General features: G+C 37.0%; 1 long non-coding RNA gene across 1 annotated transcript; it reads left to right on the top strand.

The window, feature by feature from the left end:
- The first annotated feature begins 3,098 nt into the window (after positions 1 to 3,098).
- On the top strand, positions 3,099 to 4,124 carry LOC147518893 (uncharacterized). The gene is made up of 3 exons (XR_015214153.1): positions 3,099 to 3,193; positions 3,775 to 3,823; positions 3,909 to 4,124. It is a non-coding gene; the product is annotated as an uncharacterized LOC147518893 (long non-coding RNA).
- Positions 4,125 to 21,324: the final 17,200 nt, after the last annotated feature.

The raw sequence follows: 21,324 nt of genomic DNA, 5'->3' as shown, positions 1-21,324 counted from the left end.
GACACCTTTCAGGTCAAAACAAGGTAAGTAATAAGTTTTTGCTACGACGATCTCCACGAGACCACGATGTGTAGATCATCCTCACCAAAAGTCATGAGCAACTCTATGCTATTGAGCTTCATATAAGTGTTCCTTTGATTTATTAGCTTACACATCCTTTGGAACAACATCAATAGCAAAACAGTACATACTCATGTATACTGAATTACTGATAAAATTTACCCAAAATAATAAAAATAAAAATAATGTATACTGATAAATCAATTTAGTTTTTGAGTTAGAGACTTAAGATCGAGTATCGACAGTTGTTCCCTTTTGATGTTGGTCTTTCTTCGTTCCTCCACTCGTGAGATTATGGCCCTTTCATTTTCCCCATCGAGCTTCAGCTCTTATATTGTCTTTCTCTTATGCCGCGTTGACTATTTTCGTTTTACAAATGTGCTTTTTTCGATGTTCATTATCTCCATGGCGGCTTTAAAGTTTTACATGAGTCGTTCTCGCAAAGTTTTCCTAGTCGATTTCGCATGCTTGAATTAGATTGGGTTTTTTTTGTTAGTGTGTGGAGGGGGGATTTAATAGAGTAGTATAGTTTGCCAAGATAGCATGCACACCTTAGATATAGATTGGCATGCACACCGCTTTATTTCGTTCTTTGTTTTTTCCTGTTGGTATTGCAACAATTTGAATTAGTTGAATGTCTTATTTTTAACTCCTATTTATTTTTTAGCAATGCCTCGAACAAAGAATGTGAATGTGAAGAATGCAGCACAAAGTGTTTTCACGGGTGCTAAGAAGTTGTTAGGTGGGGGGAGTAGTAGTTTGGGTCGCGATGAGGAGCCTGAGAAAAAGAGAGGAAGGAGAACAACCACATCGGCATCAGTTCGTAGAGGGGATCGGAAAGCGGATGATCCCAGTAATGTTGTAAGTGGTGTAGAGTTATGAAATCAAAAAAGAAGAAAGGGGACAGTTCTGAGTGATGTAGATGTAGATGTAGATGTAGATGTAGATGTAGATTTATATTTAGATGTAGATGTAGATGTAGATGTAGATGACGATGACGTAAATATGGATCTTGGGAAGAGTGTAGTTCTAAGTCATGCCCGATAGTGAAGAAGGGGGTGTTGATGATGCGTAAGAGGAGACCGACGAGGAGGAAGAGGAGGGCGGAGGAGGAGGAGGATGACGAGGAAGTCCATGTAAACTGTACCTCCGTGAATATTGTGAGAAAGTCTAACAATGACTTGGAGTTCAAGAGAGGTGTTTATGGAGGTGGCCCTTGTATGTCACATCCGTTGTATGACTATGCAAAGGCACGCGGGCTCGCGATGTTTGGGAGGGGCAGGTAATATTATCATATAGTGTCTATTAGTATTTAAATTTTGTATTACGAAACTTGTGCATACATTAATACTAAGTTTTTGTTGTTTTAGGCGGAGCGAGGGGTGTTGAAGTGCCATGGGCACCTAAACAAGTTGGTACAATGGGATATCATCGGAGAGTGTTCAGACTGTTCTACTTTTCACGTGGAGCTTCAAAGGACCGGCTTATGTGCTCTGGTCTTAGGTGTATACAGGCATCAGGATCCTGTGTTGGTCTCTGCGTTTGTGGAGAGGTGGCATCCAGAGACCAACACGTTTCATATGCCGTGGGGCGAGATGACAATCACGTTGGACGATGTTTCCCAACTCTTAGGAGTTCCGATCAGAGGCAAAGCAGTGACCGGGGACACTTATTTGACCTTGGAACCGGACAAAAAGACTCCTCCACAAAGATCTTGGCATACCCATGGATAAGATAGATGCGGAGATGAAATCCAATAAGTTCACTTCCAAAGTTAGGATGGATTTCTTGATGAAGCGATTTCTTTGGGAAGGTAATAGAGATGAAGATTTACGTGATGAAAATGGGGTTGTTGTGAAGAAAGCGCCAACCCAAAAAAAGAGGTGCAGTTCTTTGTGAGAGCTTATCCGTTATTTTTCTTTGGATGTACCGCCTTCACCGACACGTCTGGAACTGCAGTTCCCGTTTGTTATCTGAGACTACTTTCGAAATTTGCCGAGATCAGAGACTACGCGTGGGGTGCAGCCTTCACCGGGCTTACTTGTATTGTGGGTCTTGGGATTGCCACAAGTGCCAAGGTGAAGGGTGTTTCAGGCTATTTCACTCTCCTACAGGTATTAGTTTTTTTGTTTTTCTTTTCAATGTCAATTTTATATATCTATTACAATATTAACTCGGTGTCTATATTAATGTAGGCTTGGATTTATGAGTACTTCCCAGTGTTCAGGCCATACCCAAATGAAGACTATCATTTGAGCATGTCCCGTGCTCATAGGTACTCAGTTACTCAGTCTTTTTATGCTAGCACAACAGCTGCATTGAAGCATACCCGAGGCACCATTGATAATATGACTTGTACCGATGTAAGCATTTTTGTATGTAAATAGTTTTATTTATTAATTGATATTATTAGTATGTGGTTAATGATTAATTTCCTCGATCATATGCTATTTGACAGGTTGAATGGTATCCCTATGTTGAAGTCCGAGCTACACGGCCGGTGGATGAAATAGCATTTTTCGAAGGATTTATATGCTTTCTTGATAATGTCGAGCAGTACAATGTTGACGAGGGTTGTGCGTCAATTGGGTCATATGCAGTTTGTACCCTCAGATCCCCCAAAACCAAAGACCTTGTCGCGAACTACTTCCGGACGCGGGTATGATGTGAAATTTAATATTACGTCTTCCTACTGGAGTAAATAGCTGAATCACTTGATTCAACTTGAACAACGAGGACCCATTCCGTCTTATCCATGGGAGTGTGTTAGTAGATACATGAGTTGGTACGAAAACAATAGTCATATTCGAATGATAAACCCTGATCATCTTAGTCACTACTCCCTACAGAGTCTTCCATATCATAATATGGTGAGTTAATATCTTACAACGTTAATTTTTGTTTTGTTTTGTTTTGGTATTTTATAAATGTAAATGTATATACTAATGTAGTTTTTCGTTTTAATTTTGACAGCACCCCGTCGTCGATGAAATTTCTCGCTTGCTCAATTAAGGCTTGCAATTGGGTGGGACTGCGATTCTAGATGATGCACAGAGCGAGTTCATGGAGGCATACAATTTGACCCGGTGCAAGTTCATTGGCGGACGATATCGTGAAGGAGCATAGGATTTAGGTATGTTGAGTTTGGTTAGTTTAGGGTTTAGTGGTTAGTTTGGTTAGTTTACCTCCTTTTATCTTGTGTTGGGACGAGTGTTGGAAATGGAAATGGTTTGTTTGTGTTAGTTGAGATGATGCGGGGAGTGTTTATTGGCATTTGAGATGATGCGGGTTTTGCTTTACTTTTCAGTTTGTGTTAGTTGAGATGATGCGGGGAGTGTTTATTAGCATTTGAGATGATGCGGGTTTTGCTTTACTTTTCAGTTTGTGTTAGTTGAGATGATGCGGGGAGTGTTTATTGGCATTTGAGATGATGCGGGGAGTGTTTATTGGCATTTGAGATGATGCGGGTTTTCCTTTACTTTTCAGTTTGTGTTAGTTGAGATGATGCGGGTTTTCCTTTACTTTTCAGTTTGTGTTAGTTGAGATGATGCGGGGAGTGTTTATTGACATTTGTCTTTCTTTGTTCTTTTGAGAGTTGATCGTGACTTAAGTTCAAGAGTTTTCCAATCAATGAGGTTTCTAGATTTGGTGTTGGATTTGACATATGTGGTAGTATTTATACTGATTCATGTGTTTTTATTGGGGGGTAATTAGGCAAATGGTGGTGGCGGAAGATGGTGAACATGAGGAAGCAAGTGGAGAGGTTAGTTTTTCTGTCAGACCTTAATAAAGCAGTTTGATTTAACTTTGCTTGACTGATCTATTTATTCAATTTTTTTGTTTTGCAGGAAGGAGATAAAGAACAAAGAATTAGATATACAACTAAAGTCAGAAAGTTAGATTGGAAATCTCTTTGTAGTCAAAAAATGTTATGTTAGGACTCTTTTGTAAGTGCAAGTTGTTGATATGTAGCAACTTAGCTTTATGTTCAGTAATTCAGACAATGTATTTCACATGGTGTCACATTGTTGAAATATGAAATGATAGTGATCTTGCTTTGGACTTATCATTCTTTTCATGTTCACCTAAGATCCTAGGGTTTTTTGGGCAAGATCTAGTAAAAAGGCATGCCAAAGAATGGCCTTTGGTTATGTTTCTTCTATTAGCAGGCATTGATTTTAATAGGACGTCTGCTGTCAGTGGAGTAAATAGTTATACTACTTACCAGGGTTGCGCGTATGTGCTTTGCTTAGATCTCAGTTTATATCCATTTAATGGCTCTTCTTGTGCTCTCCGACAACTTGCGCATTTTAATTTGTCACAGCGAAGTATCTCTATTAATAATCTAATGCAGAACACAAAAATCCCAATATTATCAACAAAAATCCCAATGTTATTTGCCAAAACACAAAAATCTAATGCAGTACGCAATGTTTTTGCCAAAACACAAAAGATTTGTTTTTTTGCCTCTTGAACGGTGTAAGTCCAAACGGTGTGGCCATATCGTTTGGATTTGAACTTGCCAAAAAAATGGCGTGTCTGTTTGGACTTTGTCCCAAACGGCATGGCCACACCGTTTTGGACCGACCACACCGTTTGGGACTAAGTCCAAACGGTGTGGCCATATCGTTTGGATTTGAACTTGGATAAAAAAAATGGTGTGTCTGTTTGGACTTTGTCCCAAACGGCATGGCCACACCGTTTGGACTTAGTACCAAAAGGTGTGGCCATGCCATTTTGGGACAAAGTCCAAACAGACACGCAATTTGTTTTGCAAGTTCAAATCCAAACGATATGGCCACACCGTTGGACTTAGTCCCCAAACGCATGTGTGGTCACACCATTTGGGACTAAGTCCAAACGGTGTGGCCATATCGTTTGGATTTGAACTTGATAAAAAAAAGGCGTGTTTTTGTTTGGACTTTTGTCCCAAACGACATGGCCACACCGTTTGGACTTAGTACCAACGCGGTTGGACTTAGGGACAAAGTCCCAACAGCATGGCCACACCGTTTTTGAACTAGTCCAAACGGACTTAGTCCCAACGGCATATCACCATTTTGGGACTAAGTCCAAACGGTGTGGCCATGCCGTTGGGGACAAAGTCCAAACGGTGTGGCCATTTTTGGGACAAAGTCCAAACAGACACACCATTTTTTTTTAAGTTCAAATCCAAACGATATGGTCACACCGTTTGGACTTAGTCCCAAACGGCATGGCCACAATTTTTGGGACTAAGTCCAAACGGTGTGGCCATATCGTTTGGATTTGAACTTGGATAAAAAAAAAATGGTGTGTCTGTTTGGACTTAGTCCCAAACGGCCACACCGTTTGGGGACAAAGTACCAAATGGTGTCAAATGACGCCATTTTATCTGTTCAATCAACGATATGGCCACACCGTTTGGGACAAAGTCCAAACAGAACCGCGCCATATTTTTTGAAGTTCAAATCCAAAAATATGGATATGGCCACACCGTTTGGCCTTAGTCCGTAAACAAGAGGCAAAAACACCGCGGTTTTGGGATTTAAGTCCAAATTTTGTTGATGTTGATTGATGATCGTTTGATTTGAGGTAAATTTGTAGTTGAAAATGGCATTATAATGGTGGTTTTGCATCAATACATCATATCAACCACGGAACAAAATTGCAAGAGGCAAAAAAAACAACAAGTAACATTTTTTGGCAATCAAAATGCTTTTGCAATCCCAAATATTATTGCTAAATTTTGTTGATTTTGATCCGGAATGAATTCATATGAGTTGAGGTAGCTTTGTAGTTCAAGCCTTTCACTCCAAGTTTCAGCTCTCTTCAACTTCTCCACCTTCTTTCAACACTTACGCTTCTTCTCTCTCTCTTTCCACAACAATTTCTCCCGTTGTAGCTAATAACTCAATTTTGACGACTTTCTTGAATGGTGCATAGTCAAGGTGGCGGTGATCTTGTGGCATCTTGTGGAACTCAGAAATCGAAAACATAACCGCAGAGAATGATGAAAAGATCAAGATCGACCGATGCAAAGTCGAGGGGGTGGAAACGAAACGGATGAGTAGGCAGTATTTTTACCTAAAGCAAAGCTTTGCCTCAGATTCTCCATTTCTCCTTGAGCCATACTTCTCTTTTTCTACAACATCAATGAGATTAGAACTCGGTCTAATTAAACTCCCCAAATGTAACCTAAACCGGCAATATTGAACTTTGAAAATAAAAAGGGAGAAAGAAGTTATCAAAAAAAGCACCGGTCTATCATTATGATGTTTCCTATCTAGAGCCTAGCAGGCAACATTAAATACTATCCAATGGACATAATGATGCAATAGAACACAACCCTCGACACAGTTCAACTTAACAACACTTGATAAAACTCTAACAAGGCTGCCATATCTAAACCACTCTTAACAAGTCCAGACATCAATGAAGTCCATGACGCGCAGATAAAATATCATTAGAACTAGTGAACATTTAGAATCAAAGAGTTTTGAATAAAGCTATACTTACAATCGACAGATTACGTATTATTTTTCTCCGGACAATTTCTCGGGTCATGGTTAGCAATCTGTCCACATCCGTGACACTTTCTTCCTGAATTGTTTAGGGCTATCTCTTTGGGGATTTCCATCTATCCGCTTTCTTCTTCCCCTCCCTTTTGTTTGAGAAATGTTGGGATTCAAAATCAATAGCTGAAATAAAGACCTAATTAAAATAAATATTTATATTAAATTAAACACCGAATTAAACACTAAATTTATATCAAATTAAACATTCAAAAAAAAAAACACGTGATGTATTAACCGAAGGTATCGCTGAATCGAGGCTCTCAAACTTCGTCTCCTTTGTAGGAAGTCTCATTAAACTTTGAAATTTCAATAGCCATTTCACCAATCTTTTCAATAAAATATGAATAACCCTCAAAAGTATGCGACGATCGTAAGCCACTTGAGAAGCAACCTTGATAGAATGAGCCACTCTCAAAGGTTCATTTGAGACATTCCCACCACAAATCCAAAGATCAAACTCCGCTCTATAAGTGTTAGCCTTTTGCATCCACCGCGTCAATCCAAAATGGTTTGGAATCTCTTCAATCTCAGAAGCGCAAAAACCTTTAAGATATGACCACAAAGCAAACCCATAAACTGAAAGTACTTGCATTCGCATCTCCCTCTAAGGTTCCTCTATCGAAACTCACTCTCCAAACAAAATTCTTGATGGGTCTCTCCATTTCACCATGTAGCTTCGGTTCCATACGTCAAACTGTTCCCCATCAATTTTGTACTCCATCTTTGCCTTTTCTAGTTGCTCTTTAAATTTATTGAATATTGAGATCGTGATAGACCTTCGCGGCATGCATAAGGAGGAAAGCATCGTTAGGCACAATCCGTGAACTATGCTTTCGGTCGCGTAATCGAATCTCTTTCTTTCCTAGCAAGCAAAGCCAAAGACTTCTCATTACCATGTACAAACCGCATAAGCGTAGTCGCCGAATTGACAAACCGGTCATAATGAGCATTCATCGATTCACGACCCGGTCGTGTGCATACCAAAGAAAAAGGTGCCACTAGATAACAAGGAACCCGTTTCTCCCGCGATTGAATATATCTCACAACCAAGGATTTTTAGACAACTAAAACTTCTCAATGATTGTACACCATCTTCTCTCAAAATCAACAATCCTATACGAAAAAGAAATAGTGTTCTTCAACTCGGTTACCAATGTCTCAAATTTGGTAAATGACATCTTCTCTTGAATTTCTGCATAATATGCCAAAGACAAGAACGCGATGACGAAAGTACTAGGAAACACTTTGGCAATGGCTACAGTCATCGCTCTATCCTGGTCAGTGATGATTGTAGTTGGCGCACGACCACCCATGGCTGCAAGCTAGGCCTTAAATAGCCATATGAATGTATCTTCTGTCTCATCAAGCAACAATGCGCAACCAAACTAAATCGACTGATAATGATGGTTGACTCCAGTAAAAGGGGCAAAAGGCATGGAATATGCATTGGTACGATATGTGGTATCAAAAGACACAACATCCCCGAAATAGTCATACTGGCATCGAGACCTCCCATGAACCCAGAAAAAGTTCACCGCAGTCCCATTTTCATCTAAATCAATAGCGTAGTAGAACCGGGGATCCTCAACACTCTTCTGCATAAACTATTGTAGCACGGCAGTTGCATCACCTTCTTTAGGCATCTTTCTGGTCAAACCATAATAATGGTTCCAACAATCTTTCTGTGTAAACCCAACTTCCTCTCCATGGAAAACAGATGCCACTTTCCCAACAGATAAACTGTTATCACTAAATATCTCGGTCAAGCACTTCGCTGCTTCAGGCATATGTTTGTTAGTTTTCATGCAAATTCTCTTCGATGGGGTCACCAGACCGTGACTATGGTCATTATGAGCAACGCTGACCTCATATATCTCTTCATGCATTCTTTTCTTAATACGAATTCTAGCTTGGCAACCACACCGGATAGTTGATGTATTTCTTGATCGGACTTCATCTCAAACCCCTTCACGTGAGCAAACCAGTAAACAACCACTAACCAAATCCACCTGATTTTGTTGCTTGGAAGTCGTCCGAGCACAAGTCTCAAATCCCTCTTGTTGACCATACTCTTTGTAATAAGTTTTTGCCTCGTCAACACTTGTAAAAGTCATTCCTATATAAGGAGCAGCTAATGTTTTGCGTGCCTTGAGCGGGGGCTTTAGTAGGCGAAGACCCAACCACGTCTTCTTCGATATTGATTGATGTCTCGTCTCCATTTCTATAAATCGAAAAATTAAAAATATAAATAACTTAAACAAGTAAAAAATCCCAATGTACATAAACAAGCGGTGTAAATAACTTAAACATCAAAAAAAGTTCATCGAACTCGACAGAGTTCAAAACTCGAAGAGTTCAAAACTCGATAGAGTTCTCTAACTCCGACGAAAGTTAACCGAATATGCTACTTCATCGAACTCTGATAGAGTTCAAAACTCTGAAAGAGTTCAAAACTTTGACAGAGTTCACCGAATATGCTAGTTCACCGAACTCTGACAGAGTTCAAAACTCTGATAGAGTTCACCGAACTCTGACAGAGTTCAAAACTCTGACAGAGTCCACCGAATATGCTCCTTCACCGAACTCTGACAGAGTTCACCGAACTCTGACAGAGTTCAAAACTCTGATAGAGTTCACCGAACTCTGACAGAGTTCAAAACTCTGACATAATACGGCATGAAGAATATGACAGAGTTCAAAACTCTGATAGAATTCACCGAATATGCTACTTCACCGAACTCTGACAGAGTTCAAAACTCTGAAAGAGTTCAAAACTCTGACAGAATACGGCATGAAGAATATGACAGAGTTCAAAACTCTGACAGAGTTCAAAACTCTGATAGAATACGGCATGAAGAATATGACAGAGTTCACCGAACTCTGACAGAGTTCAAAACTCTGATAGAATACGGTATGAAGAATACGACAGAGTTCACCGAACTCTGAAAGAGTTCAAAACTCTGATAGAGTTCACCGAATATGCTAGTTCACCGAACTCTGACAGAGTTCAAAACTCGAAAGAGTTTCACCGAACTATGATGAGTTCAAAACTCGGCGTATCACGAATCACGGCATGAAGAATACGACAGAGTTCAAAACTCTGACAGAGTTCACCGAACTCTGATAGAGTTCAAAACTCTGACAGAGTTCACCGAATATGCTACTTCACCGAACTCTGACAGAGTTCACCGAACTCTCACAGAGTTTAAAACTCTGACAGGGTTCACCGAATATGCTACTTCACCGAACTCTGACAGAGTTCAAAACTCTGACAGAATACGGCATGAAGAATGAATAGAGTTCACGATAGAGTTCAGTTCAAAACTCGAAGAGTTCAAAACTCTGATAGAGTTCACCGAATATGCTAGTTCACCGAACTCTGACAGAGTTCAAAACTCTGACAGAGTTCACCAAAATTGTCGCCGTCTTTAAACGAGGGTATCAATCATAACTATAATCATAGCAACCTAAATTAAATCAAAATTCAATATTATAAACGATTAAAAAAAACAAAATATAGTTACAATTAAGCATAAACCTCTCTGCATGTATAAAATGTGTTAATGGAGTAGTGAGTGAGAATAAAATGTGTTAATGGAAGCATACCTTAATTGGAACTCGAGAGAGAGTGAAGTTCAGAGAGCTCAGGTGGTCGTTAACGGCGATGGAATTGGGTTTTAACAATAGTCGATCCCTCTTTTTTTTTTGTTAGATTTGTTTTTTTTTTTTCTTTTTTTGAGATGAGAAGGAAAATACGTTTTTACCCCCATTGATTGGTTAGAATTTGGTTTGTTAGATCATGAGATCTTGAGGTGGATCCGACGGTTCAAGAGAAGAGTGAGATAAGAGTGTCACTATAAGAGTGGCACCCTAGACAAACCGATATATATATATATATATATATATATATATATATATTTTTATATTTCCATATATATATAAGTTTTTTGCCAAGTAGATACTTCCATCCCTAGTTCTTCCATTATTAGACTTCCACCCCCAATTTCACAGCATGACCAAGTCAGCCCTCTTTGACTGGATGTCATCCGGTTAGTATATATGCAATGTCAAATCTATCCCTCACCATGTAAAATTACCAAAATACCCACTGACCTCTTCCAAGACCAAAATCAATCAAATTGCCACATGGCACCAACCTGCACATTTAATCTAACGCACACAAATATTTTTCTTAAATGACATCTACTACCCCTACTCAAGTAAAATTACCAAACTACCCTTATTCATTTTTACCTCTTCTGCCACGTGTCATCATCCTAACACACAAAATCAACGGTCGACAACACTCAATCTAAGTTGGAGTAATGTTTGTTTGCAGTCCTCTTGTGAGGAGAGCAAGTGCGAATGTTGTCAGTATCATTGCTAAGTACGCGGTTCCAACTGGCGAGTGGCCAGATTTATTGCCGTTTTTGTGGGCAACTTATTATCAACATCACTCCAACTTAAACTTAAACATTAGTCCAACTTATTATTAATGCAATTTCTAGAGTACGCATGTTGCATGTGTACTCTCACATCTGGCCCTCTAATAACCAAGGAGTGAAGGTGTATTGCCCCACAAAGTGAGTAAGCAAGGCATGAGATGACTACGCACGAGTGCATCCAGCGCACTCTAGCAGTGCTATATTATTAACATCAGTTATGTGGGCCGGAAAGAACAAAAGATAAAAGAGTTTAAGCCCAACTAATTAATGATGATGTCATCTTGCATCATCTTCATCTTTTCATATGAGAACTTAAACTCTTTCTTTCAAGAACGGCAGGGACAAGATTGGTAAGAACATAAACTCTTTCTTTCAAGACCTTTTTAAATCTGATATGCCTATGATTAATGCTGATATAGATTTTCTTTTTGTTCCATGTATTACTGATATTGAAAATGATATGCTTGTTAAGATTCTTTCTGGTGAGGATATCTGGTTGGTGGTTAAAAAAATGGACTCTCTTAAAGCCCCTGGACCTGATGGGTTCCAGGAGGTTTTCTTCCAAACTACTTGGGATGTGGTTGGACCAACAATTATTGACTGTGTCCAAGATTTTTTCTATAATAGTGTCTTAAACCCCAAGTTCAATGAAACTTTTATTTATTTAATTCCCAAAATTTCCTCTCCTAAACATATTTCAAAATTTAGACCCATTAGTCTTTGCAATTTTGTTTATAAAATTATTTCAAAACTTTTAGCTAATAGATTAAAGTGTCATATTCATAAAATAGTGTCCCCTTTTCAAGGGGCTTTTGTTAAAGACAGAAATATAGGGGATAATATAGGCCTTGCTAGTGAAGTGTCTCACAACATGAAGAACATTTATCAGAAGAAGGAAGGCTGGGTAGCTTTAAAACTTGATATGGCTAAGGCTTATGATAGAGTAGATTGGTCTTTTCTAAATAATATTTTTGAAAAGCTTGGTTTCTGTGAAAAATGGATAACCTTTATTAATCAATGTTTATCTTCTGTTTCTTTCAAATTAAGTGCTCCTTAATGACTCTCCCTTGGAACAGTTTTTCCCTTAAAGGGGATTGAGACAAGGGGATCCATTATCTCCTTATATTTTTATTCTTTTTTTTAAGCTCTCTCTAGCTCTCGCAAGATTAATAAAGTTGACTATGATAATGCTATACATGGTATTAAAATTACGAAGAATGCTCATCCCATTGCTCATTTATTATATGATGATGATTTAATGTTTTTCACTAAAACCTCTTTAAGTGAAGCAGGTGTTCTTAAAGGTATTCTGCACGAGTATTGTTTGGCCTCTGGCCAAAAGATTAATTTTGATAAATCTAGTATCTATTTTAATAGGAATGTGCATGCTAAACATAAGAAAATTTTGAGAAAATACTAGAATATGAGAGAATTTTCTAATAAAGATAAGTTCCTAGGGGTACCTATTTTACTCACTGATAGCAAGAAAGCTTATTTTAATTACTTAATGGATATTGTACATAATAAGATAAAAGGTTGGAGAGCCAGGCTTTTATCCCAGGATGGCAAAATAGTTTTGATCCAAGCTGTAGCTCAAGCTACACCCGTTTATGCCATGATCTTGTATTCCCTCCCTGTATCTGTATGTGACAATATGGATAAAGTGTGTAGGGAGTTTTGTTGGCATGGGCATAATGAATCTAAGAGTATCCATATAGAGCCCCGATTTTCCAGACAATTGAATATTCAGATAAAAAACCTCGATCCAAATATTCAACCGTCTAATAAACCAAGACGTGAGCAGGTTTGACTCACACGAGCCCAAACTAGAACTAAAATATAAAACCCCCCTTTGAACATCGCGTTCAAAAAAATTTCGACAGAGTTTCCTCTGTCTTTCTAACATTTCATAAATTTACAACCTGTCCTAACATGAAAATCAAATAATACACTTCCATTTATCATATTAAAACCTCAACCGTAACCCAACTACTAAAGATATTGATTCGTGGTACCGGCTACTTAACCATCTCGACAAATGCCAGTTAAATCAAGTAGCTGCAGCGCCTCAAAACCAATCTCATACCCCAGATCGGTCTTTCACAAGTGAACGCTAATCCATGTCATAGTTTCTAACTAATGGATGCCTCCTAATATGGATTCATTATTTAAGGCAATAAAGAAATACTAAATTATTACAAAACAACTTAAATGAATAAATTTAGGAATAAGAACAACTAAAAGAACCGTCTTAGCCGATCAGAGTACGCTTCACGTTCAATTTTTCCTTAGTGAACACATACGCCCTTTTCCTGTTTTCTGGGAGCCTGTTTGTCCCTGTGAAGATACTCCAACGCTCAACGTTGGATACATAGTCAATATATAATAATCCACTTGAAATAAAATTGAAAACAAAAGACAAGGTTACACATACCTTTAGCTGCTTAATACCACTTACCGTTTCCTTATTAAATCCTCGTAAGTGCATCGATTAACATACTCTCAAGAAAAACGTTAGCATTCAATATAATTCCATATATCCATGCATAACACGTCCAATATAATTTAGCCAGAATTTATCAATAATAAAACAGATTAAACACTCGACTTCTTTGTACAAGGGGTAGGGGTTTTCCTATGGAAGCGGCTGAGCCGGGTGGCTGCCTACGTACCCATTTAGGGATCAAGCCAATCGTAGTTCTCCTATTCGGGTAAGGATCTATGGGGATGGATTAAGCCGTTTCCGATGAGGAAGGCAGTATAGGTTCCTCACTCTCGTTCTAACTATGTAACGTCCCCTCACCGATTCTCAACCTTGAATCAGTATTCTACAGGGTATGTCCCTTCACTTCTACTCATTCAAGTTTTTCTCGAACCCTCAGTCACCCGAACAAAATCTCCATACCAATAAAAGAATATTAATCCATACTATCCTAACTAAATATAGTTACGCGAGTAAATCAAACAATACATTACGCGTGGCCTGGCCTTGGCCCTAGCGATATAGCATCTAAGGGACTTGGATGCTGCCTAAAACGGACTAACACGGCCTGGTGATGGCCTAGTGCGGCCCGGTGATATGGCTCGACGCGACCTTGCTGCGGCCTTGTTGCGGTCTGACAACGGCCTGGCACGGCCTGACAGTTTGTTCGATCTTAATAACTTATATATCTAAACTATGTAAAATCTTAATCTGTTACAAACACCGGGATAACGAGTGTCGCGGCTACTTATCGAACTTCACATAAACTCGAAATTTAGACAAAACAATGAATCGTGCCTCAAACTACCAACCCCCAGTTTCAAGGTTTGGACAAACAATCTTTCCAAATAAATTTCAGTAATAAAAGATGAATCCACTCACTTAGTTTACTATTAAACAATGACTTCCATTGCTAAAATGATTTAAATGAATCCACATCACATTCTCATAATTGATCTGAATAGTAGTAATCTAACAGCCTAAGAATTGACAATTCAGTAATAATTTTCCAGATCAAAACACGAAATTCTACTTAATAGAATCAGCTCTACCTCAATCACATTGAGATCGATCTCATGACAACTAATCAAATCAAAGATCAATCTAAACACAATTCAAATAAACATATCTAAATTATAGTTTTAAAACATCGAACCTGAGTTGAAGAAATGAGAAAATTGAATCGATGAAAGAAGAAGTTTGTTTCCTTCACTTAGTTTATCAAAAAACTCGACTCCTCACAGAATTCCCAAGTTGCCGCCGTTAGTACCTCCAGATCCTCGTCTTTTTTTTTTTTTTTTTTTAGCCTTTCTCCCCTTTTTCTAGAAGCCATACGTGGCTTACTCTAAAACAGACCCCCCCCCCCCCATTATAAAAAGAGGCCCAATAAAAACAACTCCAACTTGGCTTAATATAACAGGCCCAAATAAATTAAAAGGTGCAACAAGCCCAATATAATAGAAAAGCCCCAATAAAAAAAATAACCATCAATGAAAAAGCCCATATCAATAAATCAAGCCCGCCAACTGATAAACGTTAAACCCCACCATATATCTAGTAATTACCTAGAGTGGCACTGAACTAACACGTAAAATGACAGGTTTATCCGTAAGTAAAATTCCGGGTCATTTCAATCCACACTATTGAGTGGGATAAACTTTGCAAGCCTAAGTCCCTTGAGGGACTAGGTTTCAGGAATTTTTCTGATGTGAACAAAGCTCTGTCGGCCAAACAGAGTTGGAGAGCTTTAAAGGATAAGAATTCCATCTGGTTTAAAACTTTTCATGCTGCTTATGGGAAAAAAGGTATTAGGACAGAACAAAAGTTACCATCCAATGTTTCTTACTTCTGGAGAGGGGTCAATAAAAGTTTTGATCTGGTGCATTAATGGTCTATTTGGACAATCGGGGATGGTGCTCGTACCTCTATTTTCAGTGATCCTTGGCTTATGTTCCATGATCATCCTATACTGATAAAGGATTTGCACCCACCAGTGGGGATCCAGAAATTTATAAAGTGAAAAATCTCATGAATCGGGAAGGATCAGCATGGAATAATCAACTTATTGATGAAGTTTTTGATCCTATAGTATAGCAGGGCTTATCAAGGGAACACACATCATACCACAAGATGGAGGGGAGGATAAGTTAACCTGAGCTGGTGGCCTGCCACTAAAGGAAAATTCTCTGTCAAATCCGTTTTTAATATATATGCTTAAAGCAAAGGATTAGGAAGGATGTGACTCTACTTTTCAAACAAAAACTATCGGAAGAATCGTGATCTCAAACTGGATATTGAATATTTCGGTTTTTGAAGCATAATAATTGAAGGGTCGAAAAATACAACTTCTGAAATTTACTCGGAATATCTCAAAATTTCAGCTGGAATTCCAATTTTGGAGTTGCCGGAAAATCCTGAACTATGCCTAGATGAAAGTTAGCACTCAGCACTTGCACTTGTCCGAAGGAACTGAAGGAAATGTTAGTTCCTTATCATAATGACATTATGTACTCACATGAACTCATGTACACACATATGTTGGCTTAATGTATTTAGATTTATGAGGATTAGCAAAAAGGTCCAAACTAAGGGGACGAATATTTATCTTTGTATTGACTTTTTCTCCCAATAGATTTCTTTGTTTGGTAATTTGTCCAAACAACATCGTTTGGTAATTTGTTCTTCTCATGTGTGAATTAATTTTCTACGCGCTTAAGAGTAAAAAGTCTTCTAAGCCCATCTCCACCATCTTCTCAACCATTGATTAACTCTAGTTAATTAAAATCTAACTAAATATTTATTTCGTTCTCTCCAAATCATTTCATTTTTTTATTTACAAATCTTTTTTTTTTTATGTTTTTCAAATCTTTCATTATTATATCTTTCCAAAAAATGAAAACTCCCAAATAAATTTGTTTCTTATATGTCTTATGTATTCACTTCGTCCATTAATATCTATCCATAAGAAAAACTCTTAAATCTCATTATAACTCTTAAAAATTTACTAACATAAACACAATTCAAAATGGATTTTTTAGTATTACCCCCTACTAGATGATCAATTAGGATTTCCCCCAACTAAATGGGGAAATTAGGGTCTCCCCCCTAAGTACACACAAAAAAACTTGACCGTGTTTTTTTTTGTGTGTACTTAGGGGGGAGACCCTAATTTCCCCATTTAGTTGGGGGAAATCCTAATTGGCTCATCTAGTAGGGGGGCTAGTTAACCCATTAAAAATTGCATCTCGATCTATTACAAACCAAAATATTGATGATAATAAATAGCCAATGAAATCAGAATTTGTAAGTTTTTTTTAGAACATTTTCTTTTGTGAGATTGTTTGTTTGTTTTTTTTTTCAATGCCAAGCTGAAAAAGGCGAGGGAAAGAAATAAGAGGGATAGAAGAATATATTTCGAGTCTCATGATCTCACCTAATACATTTTCTTTTATGGAAACAAAAAAATAACAATTGAAAGATTTGTGGAAAAAAGATTGGATTATGATTTAGAGTGAGATAAATATTTATTTAGATTTTTGTTAACTAGTGTAAACAATATCGCAACGTTTGATTATATATAATGAAACACTATATTTTGACATTATGTGAGAGGGAATATCATTCTGGTACATATTGAAAATTTGATTAATTGTCGAGGGTATTTTAGTCATACAAGTAAAGTGAGAAAGGGGTGCAATTCACGTCACCTTTTCTAACTACTAATTCGCATTCCATCCGATCTCACTTAACAGATTGTATTGACTGGAAAAAATTGAAAGTACGATGTATTTTTGGGCAAGAAAAAAAATACATTGTATTTGACGTAAAAAACAACAAAATACGTTGTATTTTTAGGTGTTTATTTTTATTTTTTATTTTTTTATAAAGATTTAATCTATAATTTATTTATAGATTTTAATAATAATAATAATAACACAACCATGTGTGGGACCCACATGTAGGCCCACAATATAATTATCGGTTTAAAAATTTTGCTTGGAATTTCCATTAGAAAATGTTGAAATTTTGTTTGGTATTTTAAAATTTAAAATTGTCAAAATTTAGAGACAAATTTGGAAAGAAAAAAGTGACCAAGAGTCACACATAAAAAATTATTAAAGTATTATTGTAGTACTGTAGGTGGAGGTGGAGGTGGGATTTTTAAAGTAGTAAAACTTTATGAGTTTTCTATGAAAGACTATTAAGGATCTCAAGATATATGCTATGGGGATTTGGTATTGGAATTTTCTTATGATAGGAGAAAGAATTGAACCGTTGAAATTGAATCTTCTGGTAGGGTATGGAGTCCTTTTTTGGTTTTTATTATGGGAGGGGTTTTAGGAACATATTTTATCTTAACACATAAACAAACTCAAAATCATTAGGGCATTTATAAGTTTTGAATTAGGCTAAATTTTTGTAGATATGATTTCCTAACTATTCTAAACATTGTGACAAATAATCAAAAAAATAAAATTTTCTAAACTTGCCAAATATAATATCCAAAATGGTGAAAATGAACGGTCTACAATTTGCCAAATTCTGTAAATTGTTAACTACATTTGGCAAGTTTAGAATTTTTTGATTATTTGTAACAATGTTTAGAATAGTTAGGAGATCATATCTACAAAAAATTAGTCTAATCCAAAACTTATAAATATCCTAACGATTTTGAGTTTGTTTATGTGTTAAGATAAAATATGTCCGTAGAATCCCTCTCTTTTATTATTGTATCTAATTAATGTCTAGGATGTTGACGACACACATAACTCATATTCCTCTTTTATGTTTTCTTGTGCATCCCTCGCAGATGAAGAAGAACTAGATTTGTAATATTACTTGTAAACCAATGCAGTTCTTTGATTATCTGTTGCGACTCTAAGTGATGTTTTGCATTCTTTGGCTACTAGTAAAGTACATGAAACTTTTAGCTTTTTGAAGCTAGGAACAGGAAGACATGTTGTTGATCTCCCCGTTTTATCGCTCAATTAATTTTGTTTTCACAATGTTAATTTGGGGGTGTCAAAGTTATATACAGTATTTGGATTTGATGGGCTAAATGTGCAGAATCTATCTAGTGGCACATAAACAGTGAAGATACTTAAATTTACATAAATTCAGATTGTTATTTTTTTTACTTCAATCCTTCTGTTGACAATCTGAGATCTAGCATCCTTCTAGACGTTGCATTAAGAGACTAGTTTAGTATGAATCATTTGGGCATTGGGTAGCCCTGTTTTGTTCTGGTTAGTTGGCTTCTGCAATGTGAATTTATTTTGATTAGTACCTGTCATTAACTTGAGGGGTTTAAAGTCAGTCATCTATGGCATCTATTACACACTGTGTACTAATCTTCACTCCCACTACCTTTTATGTCAAGGACATTGTATCGGGGAAGATGCTTTTCCAAAGCAATAAAAATTGATAATGGTATGTATGATATTATATCAACCGCTCATTTTGCTTTTAAATCAACTGCTTTCAATGCTTTTACTTCTCTGAAGGCCTCCACTACTGCATGACACAGAAGACTAGGACACCCTGCTCATGCTACTCCAAGCAAACTCATTCAAGGTCAACATTTTGATGTTAAAGGTTTTTCAAAATTGTTATTTTGCTCTGATACCATTGTAATTAAAATAAACATTAATTTGCAATGAAAAATATTGTTGATTCTTGTTATTACAGTGAGAGTTATTCCACGTATTTATACTAGGTTAGTTACAAAGTAGTTACAAAATTGAATATGTTTATGAGGTGTCATTTTGTTAGCTGTCGATCATGACTTGACTTCTTAAGTTGACTGATGACTTGACTCTTCGATCTTCACTAATTGACCGACGTTGGGAGGTCTTTTGGGTCTAGGGAACCTAAAATTTCAATACATGTCTGTCCTCACAAAAGTGTGTGTAACACTTTCTTCTTCATTCTCTTCTTCCTCAAAATCCCGTGTCTTTGTCTCAACCAAACCCATCAAAATTGCACATACATTTCTTCTTATTCACTTTTTCTCTCAACCAACCACCAAAATCCAGCATACCTTTCTTTGATTTTTTTTTTTTTTTTTGGTAAGCCTGTTTTTAAATGAGATTAGTAATTCTTCTTCTTCAGTTCCCTTCTTCTTATTTTTTTCTCTTCCTTCACAAAGCCTTGACTTAACGTCGGTCTTCACCGCCCTTTGCGGGTTTCTAGTAAACCCCCTGCCAGTGAAACTATTTTTTTAATTTTTTAATTTTTTTCCATTTACAAGCACAAAGGATAAAAGTGGAATTTGGGAAGTTAAAAAACGGCTGGTGAAACGGGTCAATGTCCTTGAGCTGTTATTAGTTATTAGATCAGGTCAATCCGAAATGATTTAGTGGGCCAACAAAAACAAGGTATCTGGCCCACAATCAGTCTGTACTCACTCTCCTTTAGAGGTGTCAAAATAGCCCTCAAACCCTCAACCCGCCCGCTCCGACCCGGCCCATGGGCCGAAAAAGCCCTCAAAATGAGGCCCTCACATATTCGTGGGCTGGGCCTACCTGACCCTCAAACCTTTGAGGGGAGGGTAAGGGCCTAGACTTTGAAACTTAACCCCTCCTTTAAGCCCAGCCTCAATATTTATTACATATATTTTAATAAATTTTTTTACAATATATTTCATTTTAGCATTAATATGCTAAAAATCACTTAAAAGAACGTTTGTCTATTAAGTTTGCCAACCTTATAATTTCATTATAATATTTTATGAAATGAATTTAACTGATCTTAATTGACTAATACAACTTTAACAAGTTTTTTTAATAGTTTGAATATTTAATTGTGAAGTGCATTTGATTTTATTATTTTTAACAAATGTTTCTAAATTTATTTTGTAAATCAAATGTATAACATAGTATCCGGCCCTCATGTTTGGCCCTCAAGCTCGGCCCTTCAAGCCCTCTCGAGAGGGTTGAGGGGCGGGTCAAGGCTTCGAGATTTAAGTATTGGCCTGACCCGACCGGCCCTCGAGGTAAATGAGGGTAGGCTGGCCCGGCCCTCAAAACATGAGGGCTTCATTGTTTGCCCGGCCCGGCCCATTTGACACCACTACTCTCCTTCTCCAAATCTCTACACTATATGATAGCCGGGTCATTCAGAAGTCTCCTCAACTCTCGAGTAGGCAAATTTAAATCTCCTTATTTACTTAATTTAGAAATACATCCCTTACTAAATTTAGAATAAGTTCTATTTTTATTAATATAATTTGAATAAGGTCTTTTTGTTTATTAATAATTTAGAAACACCTCTCTAATGTCCCTTAAATTAAATAATTACCCCATTTTCCACATTGAAATTAAAACAAACTCTATTTTATTATTGATAATTTAAAAGAACCTTCCTAATCTCACTCAAATAACATAATTATCTCCCATTTTGTTTCAAATAAATAAATAAATGAGTCTCTCCTATATAATTACAATTAGAATCCAAAGAAACCATGCTAACTATCGACCTAGAGGGACGAGCCCTATTTTCCACATTGAAATTAAAACAAGCCCTATTTTATTATTGATAATTTAAAAGAATCTTCCTAATCTCACACAAATAACATAATTATCTCCCATTTTGTTTAAAATAAATAAATAAATGAGTCTCTCCTATATAATTACAATTACCATTTACAATTAGAATCCAAAGAAATCATGCTAACTATCGATATGGAGGGACGAGTTTCAAGACTTAAAAAAACCGATGCGTAGTAACGTTTGCATACTGTACTCATTCTATTCACAATTCTCCAAATAATCTAGGGTTT

Source organism: Coptis chinensis, chromosome 2 (assembly GCF_015680905.1).
Source record: "Coptis chinensis isolate HL-2020 chromosome 2, ASM1568090v1, whole genome shotgun sequence".
Classification (NCBI taxonomy): domain Eukaryota; kingdom Viridiplantae; phylum Streptophyta; class Magnoliopsida; order Ranunculales; family Ranunculaceae; genus Coptis; species Coptis chinensis.
Note: the sequence above shows the minus strand (reverse complement) of the source record. Positions and strands in the feature narration are given on the sequence as shown.